We start from the raw sequence: 18,613 nt of genomic DNA, 5'->3' as shown, positions 1-18,613 counted from the left end.
GTTGGAGAATGCGGGCATCGATCCCGCTGCCTCTCGCATGCGAAGCAAGCGCTCTACCACTTGAGCTAATTCCCCCATATTAAGCTCCTCGTTGGGGAACTTGTTAGCATGAGCATGAGGACCCAAATTGTATTAGGCCAATCGTGTCGTCATCCTTCATGCCAATGCGATTCTTGTAAATGTTGCTTTGGAAAGGAACTAAATCTTGCCAGTTAAACAGCATCACCTGTGGAGGATGCGGGCATCGATCCCGCTACCTCTCGCATGCTAAGCGAGCGCTCTACCATTTGAGCTAATCCCCCACCTTACGTGTGTGTATTTTCCTTGGAAGAGTTAAAAACTGCTCAGTCTTGAGTCACAATCGACAATCTGGCTCGACTGCTTACTTGACATCAATTTGAATCTCACAGGGATTGCGAGTATCGATTCCCCTGCGTAAGAAACTAAATCTTGCCAGTTAAACAGCATCACCTATGGAGGATGCGGGCATCGATCCCGCTACCTCTCGCATGCAAAGCGAGCGCTCTACCATTTGAGCTAATCCCCCATGTAGAGTTCCTCGTTGGGGAACTTGTGAGCGTCAGCATGAGTACAGTCTGGTTCGACTGCTTACTTGACATCAATTTGAATCTCACAGGGATTGCGAGTATCGATTCCCCTGCATATGACAGGCAAAGGAAGCGCTGCAGCGTTTGAGCTAACTCGCACTTCCCTTGCTCCTACCTGGGAGAGTTGAATCGTCCCACACTTTGGAGCTGCTTTTCCGAAACACGTGCAAAGGTTGTTGTGGAACGGAGCTCCATTTTTCAATGAAAAAGCTGTTGGAGAATGCGGGCATCGATCCCGCTGCCTCTCGCATGCGAAGCAAGCGCTCTACCACTTGAGCTAATTCCCCCATATTAAGCTCCTCGTTGGGGAACTTGTTAGCATCAGCATGAGGACCCAAATTGTATTAAGCCAATCGTGTCGTCATCCTTCATGCCAATGCGATACTTGTAGATGTTGCTTTGGAAAGGAACTAAATCTTGCCAGTTAAACAGCATCACCTGTGGAGGATGCGGGCATCTATCCCGCTACCTCTCGCATGCTAAGCGAGCGCTCTACCATTTGAGCTAATCCCCCACCTTACATGTGTGTATTTTCCTTGGAAGAGTTAAAAACTGCTCAGTCTTGAGTCACAATCGACAATCTGGCTCGACTGCTTACTTGACATCAATTTGAATCTCACAGGGATTGCGAGTATCGATTCCCCTGCGTAAGAAACTAAATCTTGCCAGTTAAACAGCATCACCTATGGAGGATGCGGGCATCGATCCCGCTACCTCTCGCATTGCAAAGCGAGCGCTCTACCATTTGAGCTAATCCCCCATGTAGAGTTCCTCGTTGGGGAACTTGTGAGCGTCAGCATGAGTACAGTCTGGTTCGACTGCTTACTTGACATCAATTTGAATCTCACAGGGATTGCGAGTATCGATTCCCCTGCGTAAGAAACTAAATCTTGCCAGTTAAACAGCATCACCTATGGAGGATGCGGGCATCGATCCCGCTACCTCTCGCATGCAAAGCGAGCGCTCTACCATTTGAGCTAATCCCCCATGTAGAGTTCCTCGTTGGGGAACTTGTGAGCGTCAGCATGAGTACAGTCTGGTTCGACTGCTTACTTGACATCAATTTGAATCTCACAGGGATTGCGAGTATCGATTCCCCTGCATATGACAGGCAAAGGAAGCGCTGCAGCGTTTGAGCTAACTCGCACTTCCCTTGCTCCTACCTGGGAGAGTTGAATCGTCCCACACTTTGGAGCTGCTTTTCCGAAACACGTGCAAAGGTTGTTGTGGAACGGAGCTCCATTTTTCAATGAAAAAGCTGTTGGAGAATGCGGGCATCGATCCCGCTGCCTCTCGCATGCGAAGCAAGCGCTCTACCACTTGAGCTAATTCCCCCATATTAAGCTCCTCGTTGGGGAACTTGTTAGCATGAGCATGAGGACCCAAATTGTATTAGGCCAATCGTGTCGTCATCCTTCATGCCAATGCGATTCTTGTAAATGTTGCTTTGGAAAGGAACTAAATCTTGCCAGTTAAACAGCATCACCTGTGGAGGATGCGGGCATCGATCCCGCTACCTCTCGCATGCTAAGCGAGCGCTCTACCATTTGAGCTAATCCCCCACCTTACGTGTGTGTATTTTCCTTGGAAGAGTTAAAAACTGCTCAGTCTTGAGTCACAATCGACAATCTGGCTCGACTGCTTACTTGACATCAATTTGAATCTCACAGGGATTGCGAGTATCGATTCCCCTGCGTAAGAAACTAAATCTTGCCAGTTAAACAGCATCACCTATGGAGGATGCGGGCATCGATCCCGCTACCTCTCGCATTGCAAAGCGAGCGCTCTACCATTTGAGCTAATCCCCCATGTAGAGTTCCTCGTTGGGGAACTTGTGAGCGTCAGCATGAGTACAGTCTGGTTCGACTGCTTACTTGACATCAATTTGAATCTCACAGGGATTGCGAGTATCGATTCCCCTGCGTAAGAAACTAAATCTTGCCAGTTAAACAGCATCACCTATGGAGGATGCGGGCATCGATCCCGCTACCTCTCGCATGCAAAGCGAGCGCCCTACCATTTGAGCTAATCCCCCATGTAGAGTTCCTCGTTGGGGAACTTGTGAGCGTCAGCATGAGTACAGTCTGGTTCGACTGCTTACTTGACATCAATTTGAATCTCACAGGGATTGCGAGTATCGATTCCCCTGCATATGACAGGCAAAGGAAGCGCTGCAGCGTTTGAGCTAACTCGCACTTCCCTTGCTCCTACCTGGGAGAGTTGAATCGTCCCACACTTTGGAGCTGCTTTTCCGAAACACGTGCAAAGGTTGTTGTGGAACGGAGCTCCATTTTTCAATGAAAAAGCTGTTGGAGAATGCGGGCATCGATCCCGCTGCCTCTCGCATGCGAAGCAAGCGCTCTACCACTTGAGCTAATTCCCCCATATTAAGCTCCTCGTTGGGGAACTTGTTAGCATCAGCATGAGGACCCAAATTGTATTAAGCCAATCGTGTCGTCATCCTTCATGCCGATGCGATACTTGTAGATGTTGCTTTGGAAAGGAACTAAATCTTGCCAGTTAAACAGCATCACCTGTGGAGGATGCGGGCATCTATCCCGCTACCTCTCGCATGCTAAGCGAGCGCTCTACCATTTGAGCTAATCCCCCACCTTACATGTGTGTATTTTCCTTGGAAGAGTTAAAAACTGCTCAGTCTTGAGTCACAATTGACAATCTGGCTCGACTGCTTACTTGACATCAATTTGAATCTCACAGGGATTGCGAGTATCGATTCCCCTGCGTAAGAAACTAAATCTTGCCAGTTAAACAGCATCACCTATGGAGGATGCGGGCATCGATCCCGCTACCTCTCGCATGCAAAGCGAGCGCTCTACCATTTGAGCTAATCCCCCATGTAGAGTTCCTCGTTGGGGAACTTGTGAGCGTCAGCATGAGTACAGTCTGGTTCGACTGCTTACTTGACATCAATTTGAATCTCACAAGGATTGCGAGTATCGATTCCCCTGCATATGACAGGCAAAGGAAGCGCTGCAGCGTTTGAGCTAACTCGCACTTCCCTTGCTCCTACCTGGGAGAGTTGAATCGTCCCACACTTTGGAGCTGCTTTTCCGAAACACGTGCAAAGGTTGTTGTGGAACGGAGCTCCATTTTTCAATGAAAAAGCTGTTGGAGAATGCGGGCATCGATCCCGCTGCCTCTCGCATGCGAAGCAAGCGCTCTACCACCTGAGCTAATTCCCCCATATTAAGCTCCTCGTTGGGGAACTTGTTAGCATGAGCATGAGGACCCAAATTGTATTAGGCCAATCGTGTCGTCATCCTTCATGCCAATGCGATTCTTGTAGATGTTGCTTTGGAAAGGAACTAAATCTTGCCAGTTAAACAGCATCACCTGTGGAGGATGCGGGCATCGATCCCGCTACCTCTCGCATGCTAAGCGAGCGCTATACCATTTGAGCTAATCCCCCACCTTACGTGTGTGTATTTTCCTTGGAAGAGTTAAAAACTGCTCAGTCTTGAGTCACAATTGACAATCTGGCTCGACTGCTTACTTGACATCAATTTGAATCTCACAGGGATTGCGAGTATCGATTCCCCTGCGTAAGAAACTAAATCTTGCCAGTTAAACAGCATCACCTATGGAGGATGCGGGCATCGATCCCGCTACCTCTCGCATGCAAAGCGAGCGCTCTACCATTTGAGCTAATCCCCCATGTAGAGTTCCTCGTTGGGGAACTTGTGAGCGTCAGCATGAGTACAGTCTGGTTCGACTGCTTACTTGACATCAATTTGAATCTCACAGGGATTGCGAGTATCGATTCCCCTGCATATGACAGGCAAAGGAAGCGCTGCAGCGTTTGAGCTAACTCGCACTTCCCTTGCTCCTACCTGGGAGAGTTGAATCGTCCCACACTTTGGAGCTGCTTTTCCGAAACACGTGCAAAGGTTGTTGTGGAACGGAGCTCCATTTTTCAATGAAAAAGGTGTTGGAGAATGCCGGCATCGATCCCGCTGCCTCTCGCATGCGAAGCAAGCGCTCTACCACTTGAGCTAATTCCCCCATATTAAGCTCCTCGTTGGGGAACTTGTTAGCATCAGCATGAGGACCCAAATTGTATTAGTCCAATCGTGTCGTCATCCTTCATGCCAATGCGATTCTTGTAGATGTTGCTTTGGAAAGGAACTAAATCTTGCCAGTTAAACAGCATCACCTGTGGAGGATGCGGGCATCGATCCCGCTACCTCTCGCATGCTAAGCGAGCGCTCTACCATTTGAGCTAATCCCCCACCTTACGTGTGTGTATTTTCCTTGGAAGAGTTAAAAACTGCTCAGTCTTGATTCACAATTGACAATCTGGCTCGACTGCTTACTTGACATCAATTTGAATCTCACAGGGATTGCGAGTATCGATTCCCCTGCGTAAGAAACTAAATCTTGCCAGTTAAACAGCATCACCTATGGAGGATGCGGGCATCGATCCCGCTACCTCTCGCATGCAAAGCGAGCGTTCTACCATTTGAGCTAATCCCCCATGTAGAGTTTCTCGTTGGGGAACTTGTGAGCGTCAGCATGAGTACAGTCTGGTTCGACTGCTTACTTGACATCAATTTGAATCTCACAGGGATTGCGAGTATCGATTCCCCTGCATATGACAGGCAAAGGAAGCGCTGCAGCGTTTGAGCTAACTCGCACTTCCCTTGCTCCTACCTGGGAGAGTTGAATCGTCCCACACTTTGGAGCTGCTTTTCCGAAACACGTGCAAAGGTTGTGGTGGAACGGAGCTCCATTTTTCAATGAAAAAGCTGTTGGAGAATGCGGGCATCGATCCCGCTGCCTCTCGCATGCGAAGCAAGCGCTCTACCACTTGAGCTAATTCCCCCATATTAAGCTCCTCGTTGGGGAACTTGTTAGCATCAGCATGAGGACCCAAATTGTATTAGGCCAATCGTGTCGTCATCCTTCATGCCAATGCGATTCTTATAAATGTTGCTTTGGAAAGGAACTAAATCTTGCCAGTTAAACAGCATCACCTGTGGAGGATGCGGGCATCGATCCCGCTACCTCTCGCATGCAAAGCGAGCGCTCTACCATTTGAGCTAATCCCCCATGTAGAGTTTCTCGTTGGGGAACTTGTGAGCGTCAGCATGAGTACAGTCTGGTTCGACTGCTTACTTGACATCAATTTGAATCTCACAGGGATTGCGAGTATCGATTCCCCTGCGTAAGAAACTAAATCTTGCCAGTTAAACAGCATCACCTATGGAGGATGCGGGCATCGATCCCGCTACCTCTCGCATGCTAAGCGAGCGCTCTACCATTTGAGCTAATCCCCCATGTAGAGTTCCTAGTTGGGGAACTTGTGAGCGTCAGCATGAGTACAGTCTGGTTCGACTGCTTACTTGACATCAATTTGAATCTCACAGGGATTGCGAGTATCGATTCCCCTGCATATGACAGGCAAAGGAAGCGCTGCAGCGTTTGAGCTAACTCGCACTTCCCTTGCTCCTACCTGGGAGAGTTGAATCGTTCCACACTTTGGAGCTGCTTTTACGAAACACGTGCAAAGGTTGTTGTGGAACGGAGCTCCATTTTTCAATGAAAAAGCTGTTGGAGAATGCGGGCATCGATCCCGCTGCCTCTCGCATGCGAACCAAGCGCTCTACCACTTGAGCTAATTCCCCCATATTAAGCTCCTCGTTGGGGAACTTGTTAGCATCAGCATGGGGACCCAAATTGTATTAGGCCAATCGTGTCGTCATCCTTCATGCCAATGCGATTCTTGTAAATGTTGCTTTGGAAAGGAACTAAATCTTGCCAGTTAAACAGCATCACCTGTGGAGGATGCGGGCATCGATCCCGCTACCTCTCGCATGCTAAGCGAGCGCTCTACCATTTGAGCTAATCCCCCATGTAGAGTTTCTCATTGGGGAACTTGTGAGCGTCAGCATGAGTACAGTCTGGTTCGACTGCTTACTTGACATCAATTTGAATCTCACAGGGATTGCGAGTATCGATTCCCCTGCATATGACAGGCAAAGGAAGCGCTGCAGCGTTTGAGCTAACTCGCACTTCCCTTGCTCCTACCTGGGAGAGTTGAATCGTCCCACACTTTGGAGCTGCTTTTCCGAAACACGTGCAAAGGTTGTTGTGGAACGGAGCTCCATTTTTCAATGAAAAAGCTGTTGGAGAATGCGGGCATCGATCCCGCTGCCTCTCGCATGCGAAGCAAGCGCTCTACCACTTGAGCTAATTCCCCCATATTAAGCTCCTCGTTGGGGAACTTGTTAGCATGAGCATGAGGACCCAAATTGTATTAGGCCAATCGTGTCGTCATCCTTCATGCCAATGCGATTCTTGTAAATGTTGCTTTGGAAAGGAACTAAATCTTGCCAGTTAAACAGCATCACCTGTGGAGGATGCGGGCATCGATCCCGCTACCTCTCGCATGCTAAGCGAGCGCTCTACCATTTGAGCTAATCCCCCACCTTACGTGTGTGTATTTTCCTTGGAAGAGTTAAAAACTGCTCAGTCTTGAGTCACAATCGACAATCTGGCTCGACTGCTTACTTGACATCAATTTGAATCTCACAGGGATTGCGAGTATCGATTCCCCTGCGTAAGAAACTAAATCTTGCCAGTTAAACAGCATCACCTGTGGAGGATGCGGGCATCGATCCCGCTACCTCTCGCATGCAAAGCGAGCGCTCTACGATTTGAGCTAATCCCCCATGTAGAGTTTCTCGTTGGGGAACTTGTGAGCGTCAGCATGAGTACAGTCTGGTTCGACTGCTTACTTGACATCAATTTGAATCTCACAGGGATTGCGAGTATCGATTCCCCTGCGTAAGAAACTAAATCTTGCCAGTTAAACAGCATCACCTATGGAGGATGCGGGCATCGATCCCGCTACCTCTCGCATGCTAAGCGAGCGCTCTACCTCTCGCATGCTAAGCGAGCGCTCTACCATTTGAGCTAATTCCCCACCTTACATGTGTGTATTTTCCTTGGAAGAGTTAAAAACTGCTCAGTCTTGAGTCACAATCGACAATCTGGCTCGACTGCTTACTTGACATCAATTTGAATCTCACAGGGATTGCGAGTATCGATTCCCCTGCGTAAGAAACTAAATCTTGCCAGTTAAACAGCATCACCTATGGAGGATGCGGGCATCGATCCCGCTACCTCTCGCATGCAAAGCGAGCGCTCTACCATTTGAGCTAATCCCCCATGTGGAGTTCCTCGTTGGGGAACTTGTGAGCGTCAGCATGAGTACAATCTGGCTCGACTGCTTACTTGACATCAATTTGAATCTCACAGGGATTGCGAGTATCGATTCCCCTGCGTAAGAAACTAAATCTTGCCAGTTAAACAGCATCACCTATGGAGGATGCGGGCATCGATCCCTCTACCTCTCGCATGCAAAGCGAGCGCTCTACCATTTGAGCTAATCCCCCATGTAGAGTTCCTCGTTGGGGAACTTGTGAGCGTCAGCATGAGTACAGTCTGGTTTGACTGCTTACTTGACATCAATTTGAATCTCACAGGGATTGCGAGTATCGATTCCCCTGCATATGACAGGCAAAGGAAGCGCTGCAGCATTTGAGCTAACTCGCACTTCCCTTGCTCCTACCTGGGAGAGTTGAATCGTCCCACACTGGAGCTGCTTTTCCGAAACACGTGCAAAGGTTGTTGTGGAACGGAGCTCCATTTTTCAATGAAAAAGCTGTTGGAGAATGCGGGCATCGATCCCTCTGCCTCTCGCATGCGAAGCAAGCGCTCTACCACTTGAGCTAATTCCCCCATATTAAGCTCCTCGTTGGGGAACTTGTTAGCATCAGCATGAGGACCCAAATTGTATTAGGCCAATCGTGTCTTCATCCTTCATGCCAATGCGATTCTTGTAGATGTTGCTTTGGAAAGGAACTAAATCTTGCCAGTTAAACAGCATCACCTGTGGAGGATGCGGGCATCGATCCCGCTACCTCTCGCATGCAAAGCGAGCGCTCTACGATTTGAGCTAATCCCCCATGTAGAGTTTCTCGTTGGGGAACTTGTGAGCGTCAGCATGAGTACAGTCTGGTTCGACTGCTTACTTGACATCAATTTGAATCTCACAGGGATTGCGAGTATCGATTCCCCTGCATATGACAGGCAAAGGAAGCGCTGCAGCGTTTGAGCTAACTCGCACTTCCCTTGCTCCTACCTGGGAGAGTTGAATCGTCCCACACTTTGGAGCTGCTTTTCCGAAACACGTGCAAAGGTTGTTGTGGAACGGAGCTCAATTTTTCAATGAAAAAGCTGTTGGAGAATGCGGGCATCGATCCCGCTGCCTCTCGCATGCGAAGCAAGCGCTCTACCACTTGAGCTAATTCCCCCATATTAAGCTCCTCGTTGGGGAACTTGTTAGCATCAGCATGAGGACCCAAATTGTATTAGGCCAATCGTGTCGTCCTCCTTCATGCCAATGCGATTCTTGTAGATGTTGCTTTGGAAAGGAACTAAATCTTGCCAGTTAAACAGCATCACCTATGGAGGATGCGGGCATCGATCCCGCTACCTCTCGCATGCTAAGCGAGCGCTCTACCATTTGAGCTAATCCCCCATGTAGAGTTCCTCGTTGGGGAACTTGTGAGCGTCAGCATGAGTACAGTCTGGTTCGACTGCTTACTTGACATCAATTTGAATCTCACAGGGATTGCGAGTATCGATTCCCCTGCATATGACAGGCAAAGGAAGCGCTGCAGCGTTTGAGCTAACTCGCACTTCCCTTGCTCCTACCTGGGAGAGTTGAATCGTCCCACACTTTGGAGCTGCTTTTCCGAAACACGTGCAAAGGTTGTTGTGGAACGGAGCTCCATTTTTCAATGAAAAAGCTGTTGGAGAATGCGGGCATCGATCCCGCTGCCTCTCGCATGCGAAGCAAGCGCTCTACCACTTGAGCTAATTCCCCCATATTAAGCTCCTCGTTGGGGAACTTGTTAGCATCAGCATGAGGACCCAAATTGTCTTCGGCCAATCGTGTCGTCATCCTTCATGCCAATGCGATTCTTGTAAATGTTGCTTTGGAAAGGAACTAAATCTTGCCAGTTAAACAGCATCACCTGTGGAGGATGCGGGCATCGATCCCGCTACCTCTCGCATGCTAAGCGAGCGCTCTACCATTTGAGCTAATCCCCCACCTTACGTGTGTGTATTTTCCTTGGAAGAGTTAAAAACTGCTCAGTCTTGAGTCACAATTGACAATCTGGCTCGACTGCTTACTTGACATCAATTTGAATCTCACAGGGATTGCGAGTATCGATTCCCCTGCGTAAGAAACTAAATCTTGCCAGTTAAACAGCATCACCTATGGAAGATGCGGGCATCGATCCCGCTACCTCTCGCATGCAAAGCGAGCGCTCTACCATTTGAGCTAATCCCCCATGTAGAGTTCCTCGTTGGGGAACTTGTGAGCGTCAGCATGAGTACAGTCTGGTTCGACTGCTTACTTGACATCAATTTGAATCTCACAGGGATTGCGAGTATCGATTCCCCTGCATATGACAGGCAAAGGAAGCGCTGCAGCGTTTGAGCTAACTCGCACTTCCCTTGCTCCTACCTGGGAGAGTTGAATCGTCCCACACTTTGGAGCTGCTTTTCCGAAACACGTGCAAAGGTTGTTGTGGAACGGAGCTCCATTTTTCAATGAAAAAGGTGTTGGAGAATGCCGGCATCGATCCCGCTGCCTCTCGCATGCGAAGCAAGCGCTCTACCACTTGAGCTAATTCCCCCATATTAAGCTCCTCGTTGGGGAACTTGTTAGCATCAGCATGAGGACCCAAATTGTATTAGGCCAATCGTGTCGTCATCCTTCATGCCAATGCGATTCTTGTAGATGTTGCTTTGGAAAGGAACTAAATCTTGCCAGTTAAACAGCATCACCTGTGGAGGATGCGGGCATCGATCCCGCTACCTCTCGCATGCTAAGCGAGCGCTCTACCATTTGAGCTAATTCCCCACCTTACATGTGTGTATTTTCCTTGGAAGAGTTAAAAACTGCTCAGTCTTGAGTCACAATCGACAATCTGGCTCGACTGCTTACTTGACATCAATTTGAATCTCACAGGGATTGCGAGTATCGATTCCCCTGCGTAAGAAACTAAATCTTGCCAGTTAAACAGCATCACCTATGGAGGATGCGGGCATCGATCCCGCTACCTCTCGCATGCAAAGCGAGCGCTCTACCATTTGAGCTAATCCCCCATGTGGAGTTCCTCGTTGGGGAACTTGTGAGCGTCAGCATGAGTACAATCTGGCTCGACTGCTTACTTGACATCAATTTGAATCTCACAGGGATTGCGAGTATCGATTCCCCTGCGTAAGAAACTAAATCTTGCCAGTTAAACAGCATCACCTATGGAGGATGCGGGCATCGATCCCTCTACCTCTCGCATGCAAAGCGAGCGCTCTACCATTTGAGCTAATCCCCCATGTAGAGTTCCTCGTTGGGGAACTTGTGAGCGTCAGCATGAGTACAGTCTGGTTTGACTGCTTACTTGACATCAATTTGAATCTCACAGGGATTGCGAGTATCGATTCCCCTGCATATGACAGGCAAAGGAAGCGCTGCAGCATTTGAGCTAACTCGCACTTCCCTTGCTCCTACCTGGGAGAGTTGAATCGTCCCACACTGGAGCTGCTTTTCCGAAACACGTGCAAAGGTTGTTGTGGAACGGAGCTCCATTTTTCAATGAAAAAGCTGTTGGAGAATGCGGGCATCGATCCCTCTGCCTCTCGCATGCGAAGCAAGCGCTCTACCACTTGAGCTAATTCCCCCATATTAAGCTCCTCGTTGGGGAACTTGTTAGCATCAGCATGAGGACCCAAATTGTATTAGGCCAATCGTGTCTTCATCCTTCATGCCAATGCGATTCTTGTAGATGTTGCTTTGGAAAGGAACTAAATCTTGCCAGTTAAACAGCATCACCTGTGGAGGATGCGGGCATCGATCCCGCTACCTCTCGCATGCAAAGCGAGCGCTCTACGATTTGAGCTAATCCCCCATGTAGAGTTTCTCGTTGGGGAACTTGTGAGCGTCAGCATGAGTACAGTCTGGTTCGACTGCTTACTTGACATCAATTTGAATCTCACAGGGATTGCGAGTATCGATTCCCCTGCATATGACAGGCAAAGGAAGCGCTGCAGCGTTTGAGCTAACTCGCACTTCCCTTGCTCCTACCTGGGAGAGTTGAATCGTCCCACACTTTGGAGCTGCTTTTCCGAAACACGTGCAAAGGTTGTTGTGGAACGGAGCTCAATTTTTCAATGAAAAAGCTGTTGGAGAATGCGGGCATCGATCCCGCTGCCTCTCGCATGCGAAGCAAGCGCTCTACCACTTGAGCTAATTCCCCCATATTAAGCTCCTCGTTGGGGAACTTGTTAGCATCAGCATGAGGACCCAAATTGTATTAGGCCAATCGTGTCGTCCTCCTTCATGCCAATGCGATTCTTGTAGATGTTGCTTTGGAAAGGAACTAAATCTTGCCAGTTAAACAGCATCACCTATGGAGGATGCGGGCATCGATCCCGCTACCTCTCGCATGCTAAGCGAGCGCTCTACCATTTGAGCTAATCCCCCATGTAGAGTTCCTCGTTGGGGAACTTGTGAGCGTCAGCATGAGTACAGTCTGGTTCGACTGCTTACTTGACATCAATTTGAATCTCACAGGGATTGCGAGTATCGATTCCCCTGCATATGACAGGCAAAGGAAGCGCTGCAGCGTTTGAGCTAACTCGCACTTCCCTTGCTCCTACCTGGGAGAGTTGAATCGTCCCACACTTTGGAGCTGCTTTTCCGAAACACGTGCAAAGGTTGTTGTGGAACGGAGCTCCATTTTTCAATGAAAAAGCTGTTGGAGAATGCGGGCATCGATCCCGCTGCCTCTCGCATGCGAAGCAAGCGCTCTACCACTTGAGCTAATTCCCCCATATTAAGCTCCTCGTTGGGGAACTTGTTAGCATCAGCATGAGGACCCAAATTGTCTTCGGCCAATCGTGTCGTCATCCTTCATGCCAATGCGATTCTTGTAAATGTTGCTTTGGAAAGGAACTAAATCTTGCCAGTTAAACAGCATCACCTGTGGAGGATGCGGGCATCGATCCCGCTACCTCTCGCATGCTAAGCGAGCGCTCTACCATTTGAGCTAATCCCCCACCTTACGTGTGTGTATTTTCCTTGGAAGAGTTAAAAACTGCTCAGTCTTGAGTCACAATTGACAATCTGGCTCGACTGCTTACTTGACATCAATTTGAATCTCACAGGGATTGCGAGTATCGATTCCCCTGCGTAAGAAACTAAATCTTGCCAGTTAAACAGCATCACCTATGGAAGATGCGGGCATCGATCCCGCTACCTCTCGCATGCAAAGCGAGCGCTCTACCATTTGAGCTAATCCCCCATGTAGAGTTCCTCGTTGGGGAACTTGTGAGCGTCAGCATGAGTACAGTCTGGTTCGACTGCTTACTTGACATCAATTTGAATCTCACAGGGATTGCGAGTATCGATTCCCCTGCATATGACAGGCAAAGGAAGCGCTGCAGCGTTTGAGCTAACTCGCACTTCCCTTGCTCCTACCTGGGAGAGTTGAATCGTCCCACACTTTGGAGCTGCTTTTCCGAAACACGTGCAAAGGTTGTTGTGGAACGGAGCTCCATTTTTCAATGAAAAAGGTGTTGGAGAATGCCGGCATCGATCCCGCTGCCTCTCGCATGCGAAGCAAGCGCTCTACCACTTGAGCTAATTCCCCCATATTAAGCTCCTCGTTGGGGAACTTGTTAGCATCAGCATGAGGACCCAAATTGTATTAGGCCAATCGTGTCGTCATCCTTCATGCCAATGCGATTCTTGTAGATGTTGCTTTGGAAAGGAACTAAATCTTGCCAGTTAAACAGCATCACCTGTGGAGGATGCGGGCATCGATCCCGCTACCTCTCGCATGCTAAGCGAGCGCTCTACCATTTGAGCTAATCCCCCACCTTACGTGTGTGTATTTTCCTTGGAAGAGTTAAAAACTGCTCAGTCTTGAGTCACAATTGACAATCTGGCTCGACTGCTTACTTGACATCAATTTGAATCTCACAGGGATTGCGAGTATCGATTCCCCTGCGTAAGAAACTAAATCTTGCCAGTTAAACAGCATCACCTATGGAGGATGCGGGCATCGATCCCGCTACCTCTCGCATGCAAAGCGAGCGCTCTACCATTTGAGCTAATCCCCCATGTAGAGTTCCTCGTTGGGGAACTTGTGAGCGTCAGCATGAGTACAGTCTGGTTCGACTGCTTACTTGACATCAATTTGAATCTCACAGGGATTGCGAGTATCGATTACCCTGCATATGACAGGCAAAGGAAGCGCTGCAGCGTTTGAGCTAACTCGCACTTCCCTTGCTCCTACCTGGGAGAGTTGAATCGTCCCACACTTTGGAGCTGCTTTTCCGAAACACGTGCAAAGGTTGTTGTGGAACGGAGCTCCATTTTTCAATGAAAAAGCTGTTGGAGAATGCGGGCATCGATCCCGCTGCCTCTCGCATGCGAAGCAAGCGCTCTACCACTTGAGCTAATTCCCCCATATTAAGCTCCTCGTTGGGGAACTTGTTAGCATCAGCATGAGGACCCAAATTGTATTAGGCCAATCGTGTCGTCATCCTTCATGCCAATGCGATTCTTGTAGATGTTGCTTTGGAAAGGAACTAAATCTTGCCAGTTAAACAGCATCACCTGTGGAGGATGCGGGCATCGATCCCGCTACCTCTCGCATGCTAAGCGAGCGCTCTACCATTTGAGCTAAAGCTGGGGAACAATCGCCTGTTTGAGGGGGGAAGAAGGGGGAGAAGGGAGGGGGAAGAAAAAGGGAGAAAAGAGGGAGAAAAAAGAGGAAAAAGAGAGAAAAGGGGAAACTCAAAAGTCCCCATTCATAGTTTAAACATTTTTAACCCGTTACATTTTAAGATAATTCGAAAAAACACCCGAAATGACGAATTTTACATCGTTTGGGGAAGATGTAGAATGGAACCAAAGGTCCGCGGTTCGCGTCCCACCTACGGCACCTTTGACTATTTCTAATAAACAACCACTTGAGTTTCCAAGTGTGTATGTTATCAAAACATTATGTTATCCTAATTTAGTGTAATTTGAAAAACATTTGTATCCACTAGAGTGCATTATTTATATTTTACGTAGTTAACTACACTATTCGCCTTTATTTTTATTCACTCCGCACAGGAGTACTGTTTTTAGTTTGTTTTAGTTAGATCTATCTCTCTATCCATCCATCTATCTATTGCTCAAACTGTGTGGCTTCTGAGCTTGTGTGCTCTTATCTGAAGCTCTGTCTTTTTGGTTTCGGCACTTACCATTTCAACACTTGCATGATCCATATATTAAATATTTTTAAACAATGTGCGCAAGCAAGCGTAAAGTTAATCACTTTTTGCTGCTCTTACTTCTTGTAGACTTGCCGTATTTGGTTAGAAAGAGTAGTGATTGGGAAATAACAACGGACTGACCAACAGATAGTTGATAAATAGAAACATTTATCCACAAGTGTAAAAATAGAAATATGAACAACAACTTCAATTAAAACTATATATATACAGGCAAATGATATGCTAAATTACAATATTTACACAATGAAAACTATATACACAGGGGAAATCTAAGCATTAACTATATCTAAACAATGAAAACTATATACAAAGGCCCAAAGAATCATTTTTTTTTTTGCTCCTCCAGCCACTGCTCTCTGGAAAGAGTCTCTGCAGAGGGGCAGTAAACAGTCCCCTTATACTGGCTGTGGCCAGTCTCTGCCGTTCTGTTCTGGCCACACCTCCAGCATTTGTTGGCCTCCACTCTCCTCTGGTAGGCATGGGGAGCTGGACCAGGAGCAGGACGAAGCTGGGGAAGGTGGGTGGTGCAGGAAGAGGGTGGGACAAAACGCAGGGCTTGGGGGACCATCAATGGAGAGGGGGCAGAGGGTGGCCTTATACCAGGGGCTCGGGAGACAAACAGCACAGTAGGGTGGGCAGCAGGGCGAGGGGCGATATGGGTAGGGCGAGGGGCAATGGGGGTAGGGCGGGGCATGATAGGGATGGGAGTGGGGCCTCCAAGGGCAGCTGAAGGACCAGGGAAGAGCTGCCTCTGGGCTGTCAGCCTGGGTCGGACCGCTGGAGGTGGTGCTGGGGCTGCACATGTTGCCCGCCTCTTGGTTTTTGCCTGCCCTGCTGTGCTCTGCGGCAGGTGGTAGGTGTGGGCTGCTCCCTGGGGTTGAGGTGGAACAACAGCAGGGCGGACGTTGGCAGGCAGGAGAGGCTCGTCAGCCACAGACAGAGGACCTGGCAAGTTTATGCCCTGCTGCAACACAGCCAGATCCTGCTTCTTCACCCTGCGGTTGTACCACTGGGAGAGGGTCGACTGGTTCACCTCCACCAGCTGCAGGGTGGTGCCCTGCATGATGGCCCCATTGCCCAGGATGAGCTGCCGGACCTTGCGGTAGTCCTGCAGGATCAGAGTCCACCTGGACATGCAGTTCTTCCCCTGCTTCCTGGGACTCTTGTGGATGTCGGAGAGCCGGACAAAGATGGCCTCCACAAGGCGGCAGCAGTCTGGCCACTGAGCAGGCGAACCAGTGGACCCCAGGACACACCTCTCCACACTCTCCACACCTGGCGTGAACTCCACCTTTTTTTTGTGGCGGAACCGCCCCTTGATGAGCCTATCCAGGTGCCGCGCAGCAAACACCACCCTCTGCTTGTCATAATCCAGCAGGTCTTGCCACAGCCCCACAATGTTGCTGACCTAAGAAGGAAAGAAAACATATATTATATATATTTATATATTATAAATACATAAACAAATATCTGTTGTACAATGCATGTCTTGCTGACCTGCTGGTTATGGAGGGTCATGTTGGTCTGATGCCTCAGCTCCACTAAGCACTCTGCCAGTCTATCCACTCGATCCATGCCTGGAATGCCATGCTCGTCCACAGCCTGAAACATTCAACAATTTGACATTTAGTGCTGAACACCTTATGGCAAAGGTTTGTTATATTGACTGCTGCTGCTGTGTGTTTTATTTGTTTGCTGTCAATTACTGTGTGTTGCTTCTAATAATCAATTGCGCTTGTATTCAGACACTTTCCTATCTACTGAACTTGTTAGTTTCTATGAATGACAGTTAGTTACTAGTAAAAAGTTAACATACCAGCTGTTCTTCAGGCACCTGAGAGGAGGCACCTGGGACACAGGGCTGGGTTATGGGGGGAGGCAGGGTGGTAGCTACAGGCATGGGGGTGACAGGCAGAGTGGTGGGGGTGACAGGTAGGATAGAGGTGGTTACAGTCAAGGTGATGGAAGGCAGGGTGGAGGAGGTGAGTGGCAGGGTGGGGACCACAGGCAGGGTGGTGGAAGGCAGGGTGGAGGAGGTGAGTGGCAGGGTGGGGACCACAGGCAGGGTGGTGGAAGGCAGGGTGGAGGAGGTGAGTGGCAGGGTGGGGACCACAGGCAGGGTGGTAGAAGGCAGGGCGGAAGAGGGGAAGTCTTCCGAAACACTACCGATAGTGAGGTCCTGTCCTTCATCCTCAAACCCTTCATCCGCCTGTTCCTCCTCTGTGGCGTGGTCCTCCAGCAGCTGGTCTGTCTCCTCAGAGTCGGGGTCCATGTCCTGCAAGGGCTGCCCTGTCTGCCTAAGCAGGTAGTTCACCCCAAGCAACTCTCCTGAACATGAACAACAATGCAATGCTAATTAGTATTAAAAAACAGATATGGAACTTACCATAATGCATAAATACTGAGCTCTTAACAACATAATTATTTGTATTCATATTTGCCGAGACTTACCGGTGTACTTTCTCGGTGGGATGAAGGAGGGGACATACTTCCTTCCAAAAACCTTCAGGCTGTTGCTGTTGACGGACTCCAGCACGTCCCCCGCGTACGTCAACAGCGCCATGCGCTTGGTGGTGATGGAGGCCGCTGCCCGGTTTTGGTTCCACCTGTTCAGGCCTTCCAGGAGGTACAGCTGGAAGTTGAGCAGGTTTGCACTCGTTCCTAAAAAAAAAAAGAGAGAACGTGAACAATGATGAACAAGGCTATTTGAATAAAATGTCATTGGTAAGAATATTGATAAGATGATGAAATCTACACCAACCTGGAATAAACCTGTTCAGGTGGCAGTGGAAGGACTCCAAGGAGGTGGAGCCTCTTGCACACCTGTACGTGGTCAGCTGGATCCCCTCCCTGGTGGAGCTGCCTGTCTCCGTGTACAGGAGTACACCTGGCACATCCTGGATGCACTTCACGTGCCTCTTCTGGGTGCGCCAGATGTGCTCCATCTTTGCCTGGTCCAGCAGCGGAACTCCCAGCAGGTCTCTCCCCTTCTCCCCCATCAGCTCCTGCAGCAGCTGCTCAATGCGGAGGACCGTGGCGTCCACTCCACGTGTCCTCCGCCTGCAGAACTGGGACAGCTCAGCCTTGGTGATGGCCTTGTCCACCATGTCGTTGGTAATGAGGGGCACACCCTCCCTTCTGAGCTGCTCCCTCTTCACCCTGCGCAGTAGGGCTACGTCCGCTGCATCCCACTCAAATAGGCACACAGACAGGCGGCTCATAAAGAGGGGGTACAGGGCATGGGCATCGGTGGTGCATCCCACGGCCAGCCGCCGCATAAAATGCCAGATGTCCAGCCTTATCTTCAGGTCTGGCCACCCACCAAACCTGGCCTGAAGCTTGGTCTCCCCCTCCTCCGAGCAGCAGCCACAGTCCACATAGAGCAGGACCGGGGGAGCTGCACCTGCCTGGGTGTACCTCTCAATGAGACCAGAGACCATCGGGTCCAGCCCCGGTCCCTCCTGGGCAGTCAGGACACTGACGAGGACCTGGCCGATCTCGTTCCCCACCGAGGTCACCCAGAATGCAGTCCCCTTTGCTGCACCAGCCAGCTTCTTTGTCATCTGAAATGACAAAATGTACACAAAAAACTTCATGAGAGCTTTCAAAAGAAAATC

General features: G+C 49.3%; 35 non-coding genes across 35 annotated transcripts; all 35 read right to left on the bottom strand.

Moving 5' to 3' along the window:
- Nucleotides 1-2: 2 nt before the first annotated feature.
- trnaa-cgc (transfer RNA alanine (anticodon CGC)) lies at nt 3-75 on the bottom strand. The gene has a single exon. It is a non-coding gene; the product is annotated as a tRNA-Ala (tRNA).
- Nucleotides 76-229: 154 nt separating this feature from the next.
- trnaa-agc (transfer RNA alanine (anticodon AGC)) lies at nt 230-302 on the bottom strand. Its single transcript has one exon. It is a non-coding gene; the product is annotated as a tRNA-Ala (tRNA).
- A 172-nt stretch (nt 303-474) lies between these two features.
- trnaa-ugc (transfer RNA alanine (anticodon UGC)) lies at nt 475-547 on the bottom strand. The gene has a single exon. It is a non-coding gene; the product is annotated as a tRNA-Ala (tRNA).
- Nucleotides 548-822: 275 nt separating this feature from the next.
- Nucleotides 823-895, bottom strand: trnaa-cgc (transfer RNA alanine (anticodon CGC)). The gene has a single exon. It is a non-coding gene; the product is annotated as a tRNA-Ala (tRNA).
- A 627-nt stretch (nt 896-1,522) lies between these two features.
- On the bottom strand, nt 1,523-1,595 carry trnaa-ugc (transfer RNA alanine (anticodon UGC)). Its single transcript has one exon. It is a non-coding gene; the product is annotated as a tRNA-Ala (tRNA).
- Nucleotides 1,596-1,870: 275 nt separating this feature from the next.
- Nucleotides 1,871-1,943, bottom strand: trnaa-cgc (transfer RNA alanine (anticodon CGC)). The gene has a single exon. It is a non-coding gene; the product is annotated as a tRNA-Ala (tRNA).
- Nucleotides 1,944-2,097: 154 nt separating this feature from the next.
- trnaa-agc (transfer RNA alanine (anticodon AGC)) lies at nt 2,098-2,170 on the bottom strand. Its single transcript has one exon. It is a non-coding gene; the product is annotated as a tRNA-Ala (tRNA).
- A 400-nt stretch (nt 2,171-2,570) lies between these two features.
- Nucleotides 2,571-2,643, bottom strand: trnaa-ugc (transfer RNA alanine (anticodon UGC)). The gene has a single exon. It is a non-coding gene; the product is annotated as a tRNA-Ala (tRNA).
- Nucleotides 2,644-2,918: 275 nt separating this feature from the next.
- Nucleotides 2,919-2,991, bottom strand: trnaa-cgc (transfer RNA alanine (anticodon CGC)). The gene has a single exon. It is a non-coding gene; the product is annotated as a tRNA-Ala (tRNA).
- A 399-nt stretch (nt 2,992-3,390) lies between these two features.
- trnaa-ugc (transfer RNA alanine (anticodon UGC)) lies at nt 3,391-3,463 on the bottom strand. The gene has a single exon. It is a non-coding gene; the product is annotated as a tRNA-Ala (tRNA).
- A 275-nt stretch (nt 3,464-3,738) lies between these two features.
- trnaa-cgc (transfer RNA alanine (anticodon CGC)) lies at nt 3,739-3,811 on the bottom strand. Its single transcript has one exon. It is a non-coding gene; the product is annotated as a tRNA-Ala (tRNA).
- A 399-nt stretch (nt 3,812-4,210) lies between these two features.
- trnaa-ugc (transfer RNA alanine (anticodon UGC)) lies at nt 4,211-4,283 on the bottom strand. The gene has a single exon. It is a non-coding gene; the product is annotated as a tRNA-Ala (tRNA).
- A 502-nt stretch (nt 4,284-4,785) lies between these two features.
- On the bottom strand, nt 4,786-4,858 carry trnaa-agc (transfer RNA alanine (anticodon AGC)). The gene has a single exon. It is a non-coding gene; the product is annotated as a tRNA-Ala (tRNA).
- A 520-nt stretch (nt 4,859-5,378) lies between these two features.
- On the bottom strand, nt 5,379-5,451 carry trnaa-cgc (transfer RNA alanine (anticodon CGC)). The gene has a single exon. It is a non-coding gene; the product is annotated as a tRNA-Ala (tRNA).
- Nucleotides 5,452-5,605: 154 nt separating this feature from the next.
- trnaa-ugc (transfer RNA alanine (anticodon UGC)) lies at nt 5,606-5,678 on the bottom strand. Its single transcript has one exon. It is a non-coding gene; the product is annotated as a tRNA-Ala (tRNA).
- A 154-nt stretch (nt 5,679-5,832) lies between these two features.
- trnaa-agc (transfer RNA alanine (anticodon AGC)) lies at nt 5,833-5,905 on the bottom strand. Its single transcript has one exon. It is a non-coding gene; the product is annotated as a tRNA-Ala (tRNA).
- A 502-nt stretch (nt 5,906-6,407) lies between these two features.
- trnaa-agc (transfer RNA alanine (anticodon AGC)) lies at nt 6,408-6,480 on the bottom strand. The gene has a single exon. It is a non-coding gene; the product is annotated as a tRNA-Ala (tRNA).
- Nucleotides 6,481-6,755: 275 nt separating this feature from the next.
- Nucleotides 6,756-6,828, bottom strand: trnaa-cgc (transfer RNA alanine (anticodon CGC)). Its single transcript has one exon. It is a non-coding gene; the product is annotated as a tRNA-Ala (tRNA).
- A 154-nt stretch (nt 6,829-6,982) lies between these two features.
- On the bottom strand, nt 6,983-7,055 carry trnaa-agc (transfer RNA alanine (anticodon AGC)). The gene has a single exon. It is a non-coding gene; the product is annotated as a tRNA-Ala (tRNA).
- Nucleotides 7,056-7,726: 671 nt separating this feature from the next.
- Nucleotides 7,727-7,799, bottom strand: trnaa-ugc (transfer RNA alanine (anticodon UGC)). The gene has a single exon. It is a non-coding gene; the product is annotated as a tRNA-Ala (tRNA).
- Nucleotides 7,800-8,874: 1,075 nt separating this feature from the next.
- Nucleotides 8,875-8,947, bottom strand: trnaa-cgc (transfer RNA alanine (anticodon CGC)). Its single transcript has one exon. It is a non-coding gene; the product is annotated as a tRNA-Ala (tRNA).
- A 154-nt stretch (nt 8,948-9,101) lies between these two features.
- trnaa-agc (transfer RNA alanine (anticodon AGC)) lies at nt 9,102-9,174 on the bottom strand. The gene has a single exon. It is a non-coding gene; the product is annotated as a tRNA-Ala (tRNA).
- A 275-nt stretch (nt 9,175-9,449) lies between these two features.
- trnaa-cgc (transfer RNA alanine (anticodon CGC)) lies at nt 9,450-9,522 on the bottom strand. Its single transcript has one exon. It is a non-coding gene; the product is annotated as a tRNA-Ala (tRNA).
- Nucleotides 9,523-9,676: 154 nt separating this feature from the next.
- trnaa-agc (transfer RNA alanine (anticodon AGC)) lies at nt 9,677-9,749 on the bottom strand. The gene has a single exon. It is a non-coding gene; the product is annotated as a tRNA-Ala (tRNA).
- Nucleotides 9,750-9,921: 172 nt separating this feature from the next.
- trnaa-ugc (transfer RNA alanine (anticodon UGC)) lies at nt 9,922-9,994 on the bottom strand. Its single transcript has one exon. It is a non-coding gene; the product is annotated as a tRNA-Ala (tRNA).
- Nucleotides 9,995-10,496: 502 nt separating this feature from the next.
- Nucleotides 10,497-10,569, bottom strand: trnaa-agc (transfer RNA alanine (anticodon AGC)). The gene has a single exon. It is a non-coding gene; the product is annotated as a tRNA-Ala (tRNA).
- Nucleotides 10,570-10,741: 172 nt separating this feature from the next.
- On the bottom strand, nt 10,742-10,814 carry trnaa-ugc (transfer RNA alanine (anticodon UGC)). Its single transcript has one exon. It is a non-coding gene; the product is annotated as a tRNA-Ala (tRNA).
- Nucleotides 10,815-11,889: 1,075 nt separating this feature from the next.
- On the bottom strand, nt 11,890-11,962 carry trnaa-cgc (transfer RNA alanine (anticodon CGC)). Its single transcript has one exon. It is a non-coding gene; the product is annotated as a tRNA-Ala (tRNA).
- Nucleotides 11,963-12,116: 154 nt separating this feature from the next.
- trnaa-agc (transfer RNA alanine (anticodon AGC)) lies at nt 12,117-12,189 on the bottom strand. The gene has a single exon. It is a non-coding gene; the product is annotated as a tRNA-Ala (tRNA).
- A 275-nt stretch (nt 12,190-12,464) lies between these two features.
- On the bottom strand, nt 12,465-12,537 carry trnaa-cgc (transfer RNA alanine (anticodon CGC)). The gene has a single exon. It is a non-coding gene; the product is annotated as a tRNA-Ala (tRNA).
- Nucleotides 12,538-12,691: 154 nt separating this feature from the next.
- trnaa-agc (transfer RNA alanine (anticodon AGC)) lies at nt 12,692-12,764 on the bottom strand. Its single transcript has one exon. It is a non-coding gene; the product is annotated as a tRNA-Ala (tRNA).
- A 172-nt stretch (nt 12,765-12,936) lies between these two features.
- trnaa-ugc (transfer RNA alanine (anticodon UGC)) lies at nt 12,937-13,009 on the bottom strand. Its single transcript has one exon. It is a non-coding gene; the product is annotated as a tRNA-Ala (tRNA).
- A 502-nt stretch (nt 13,010-13,511) lies between these two features.
- trnaa-agc (transfer RNA alanine (anticodon AGC)) lies at nt 13,512-13,584 on the bottom strand. The gene has a single exon. It is a non-coding gene; the product is annotated as a tRNA-Ala (tRNA).
- A 172-nt stretch (nt 13,585-13,756) lies between these two features.
- Nucleotides 13,757-13,829, bottom strand: trnaa-ugc (transfer RNA alanine (anticodon UGC)). The gene has a single exon. It is a non-coding gene; the product is annotated as a tRNA-Ala (tRNA).
- Nucleotides 13,830-14,104: 275 nt separating this feature from the next.
- trnaa-cgc (transfer RNA alanine (anticodon CGC)) lies at nt 14,105-14,177 on the bottom strand. Its single transcript has one exon. It is a non-coding gene; the product is annotated as a tRNA-Ala (tRNA).
- Nucleotides 14,178-18,613: the final 4,436 nt, after the last annotated feature.

Source organism: Osmerus mordax, chromosome 22 (assembly GCF_038355195.1).
Source record: "Osmerus mordax isolate fOsmMor3 chromosome 22, fOsmMor3.pri, whole genome shotgun sequence".
NCBI lineage: Eukaryota > Metazoa > Chordata > Actinopteri > Osmeriformes > Osmeridae > Osmerus > Osmerus mordax.
Note: the sequence above shows the minus strand (reverse complement) of the source record. Positions and strands in the feature narration are given on the sequence as shown.